Genomic DNA, 3088 nt, shown 5'->3' on the forward strand with positions numbered 1-3088 from the left:
GTCCATTTTATTAAAGATGCAATTTACTTATGCAGTAGATATGTAAGGACATCCATGGAACAGTCATCCTACTGTAATTATCTCTAATGATTTTACCAAAAGGAAAATGTGCCTCATAGGGGTTAGGAAACTAGGGATCCAGTTCTACCTCTGCTATTATTTCCACTGGACTGTAAGCAAGTCACCTAATTCTGTTTACCTTGTCTGTAAGAGGTAATTGCCATCATTGCCCACCAGGCTGTTATGGGTGGCCATGAGGAACCACGAGTGTGGCAGTCTCATAATCTCACTCCCCCTAGTCAGACTGAGCCTGGTACTGTACCCCTCCTGCCTACCTCAGTAACCTGATCTTCAGCCATTCCTGTAGACTGTGGTGCAGTGAACAGGCATGTGCAGTATCCTTCTCTTCAGCTGCCACCTCCCTCTTCTATGCTTCTGCTCTTGGGAATACGCTGTATGTGCCCCTCAAAGCATGACAGCTTACCAGTAACACCTTCAATGCCTTCTCCCCTGTGAGTTCTCCCTTGTTCTTTATAATCTAAAATAGCCTTTTAGTCATCTCTGGTACTACTTCTTATCACCGTTTTAGAAAAGTTTCTTTCTTTGACCAAGAGAGACAGATATATAGTACCCCAAATAAAGGCTTAATGCTGGGATCTACCCTGAGCTTCAGCCAGCCCCAGACCATGGGCACATGTGTGCCTGGTGTACTCAAGAAAGTCTCAGGACACACACTTGAAGCCTTCCCATGTGGGTCAGCTTTGCATACTGTCACATTTTACCCCTGTGCCACTGTCTGGCTCATATAGTTGGCCATGTATATGTCCTACACTCCTAACTAAATAAAAATCAGTTTCATGATCCTGTGTTTTGGCATCTCCTACCACAGTGACTAGCGCCACTGTATGGATCAGGAATTACTGAATGTTGACAGGATTGTCTTTGATACATCAGGCAAATCTCTCTGTATTTGCATCTTAATTTGGTGATCTCTAAGTTTCCTTTCAGAATCAACATAGAATGTAGGATGACATGATTCTTTGTTCTTGTATTGAAATGTAAGTTGAGCATCCTCCAGTTTATGCTCCTAGTGGCCAGCAGGGGATAACTGACAGCTGGTACCCCTTCTGCAGTAAGCATAGGGAGTTCTCTGTGTCATCGGGAAGATAAGTATATGAACACACAGTGTGAAGCCTCATACATAGGAGAATTATGGGGATTCAAAGAAGAGTTAATAGCACAGGAACAGAGAGGGAGCTAGCACATCCAGTGGCAATGGGTCTCAATGGATAAGAGTGCAGGAGTTATCAGGAAGTGGGCAGGAAGGACCTCCAGGTGCGGAAGAGTTCATGAGCCAGAGAGGCAGGGAAGCAGAAGGATGGTATGAGCAGGTACTCCAAACAGGTTGTGTAGATGGGAATGTGAGATATACTTTAATCATGTGGAAATATCAAAGCTTGGGCTACTCAAAGAAAGTGGATTCGGTGCCAGAGAATCTATTTCAGAACCAGTTGATGGCATGAGAGGACAGAACAATGACTAGAGCAGGGAAACTGTTCTGTCCTTCAACCAGCAGCAGAATCACTGGGGAAGTGTCCTAAAATTTTGTTAAATAATTATAGAAGGCCATTGTTTTGGAATAAGCTCCTGCTTCAGACCCCTGTGGACCAGACGAAAATGGAGAGTCACTCATGCTAGAATATCACATCATCAAACTGAAACTTGAAGCAGACAGAATCCATAATAGACTCCCCCCTCCTCTGAAAATAGGAGATCCCACTCTACCTGAGTGAGCACTAAAAGGAAATAAAACTTACATACATCATGTGACATCCCTCGGAATGTGCACCTGAGATAGTTTAAAGAAGCTACCTAAAATCAGTGGACTTCATGTTCTGTGAACATTCTGTACATCTGGAATAGGGCTCAGGATCTGTGTTTCAACATATTATCCCAGTGATCTGGATGCAGGTGTCCAGTGAACCACACTTAGAGTGAGGAATGATGCCGAATCGTACCTAGGAGCTTTGCAGCCCAAGGAGTTAATGGACACAGATACATCTGTCCTGGGGAGGCACTCTGTTCAGATCCTTAAAGGGATCCATAAATTCCTCAAAGTTTCAGAATCACTGAGCGAGGAGAACGCCATGTGGAATGGAATGAGGACAGTGCCAAGGAAGGTATACTAGGAATCTGTGACCTTCAAAGAAATGATTTGCAACAAAAGGAAAAGGTGGTGTTTGCAGCAGTCCTACCATAAACACATTAGGGAAGTGAAGGCTTACCACCCAATTTGTAAATCAGGATTTATGTTTGTGTTAACATCTCCTTGTTTAAAGAAGATTCTGCATTGAGTGTGTCTAGGAATTTAACAGTTTATGTATGGTAGTTTTTTTCCAAAACAATTCAAGTCCTCATTTTTTTCCTGACCTAATTAAATCTTGTGGTTTTCCCTAGGTTTTATTTTTTTAATTTCAAAGTTAGTAATACATGAATGTTTAGTAGAATGAAGGTCTTTATTGAAAGATTTTAGTAACAGCATCACATTTTGATCATCCGTGGTTAAGGTCAAGTCTGCATTTCTGTGATAAACATCTCTGAAATTTAGAGAGCATGTGGGAAAAATTCATATTGATGCAACTTAGCTTTTGCTCCCAACCCAAGAATTTTTGCGTTGGTTAAGTGTTTTTGCTGAAAGGTGGTACCTGCTCCTCCCTCCTCAAACCCAGGGTAAAGTGAGCATACTGTTTATACTGAAAAACTTCAATAGGACACATGGGGTGTCTAGCAGATGGACTCTGATCAGTGATGTGTCTCCCAGTCATGACTGAGACAGAGCTATCAGTTTGCTACTGCAGCTTATTCTTCGGCATGGACTGTAGCTCTCGAAGTATCACATGCGACCATTTGTTTCAACACTGCGGACACTGAGCTGATCTGCAAAGCTTCCTTTAGGCAAATATCTAGCCTCGTGAAGGCTTTCTATTTCTTAACTCAGTCAATATGTATTGATCCACAAAAGTTTAGTCTCCAGTCACAAGGTACCTATTGCTAGATTAGATATTGTTAAAGGTAGGTGTCCAATATG

This window comes from Tupaia chinensis, unplaced genomic scaffold (genome assembly GCF_000334495.1).
Source record: "Tupaia chinensis unplaced genomic scaffold, TupChi_1.0 Scaffold143584_1, whole genome shotgun sequence".
Classification (NCBI taxonomy): domain Eukaryota; kingdom Metazoa; phylum Chordata; class Mammalia; order Scandentia; family Tupaiidae; genus Tupaia; species Tupaia belangeri.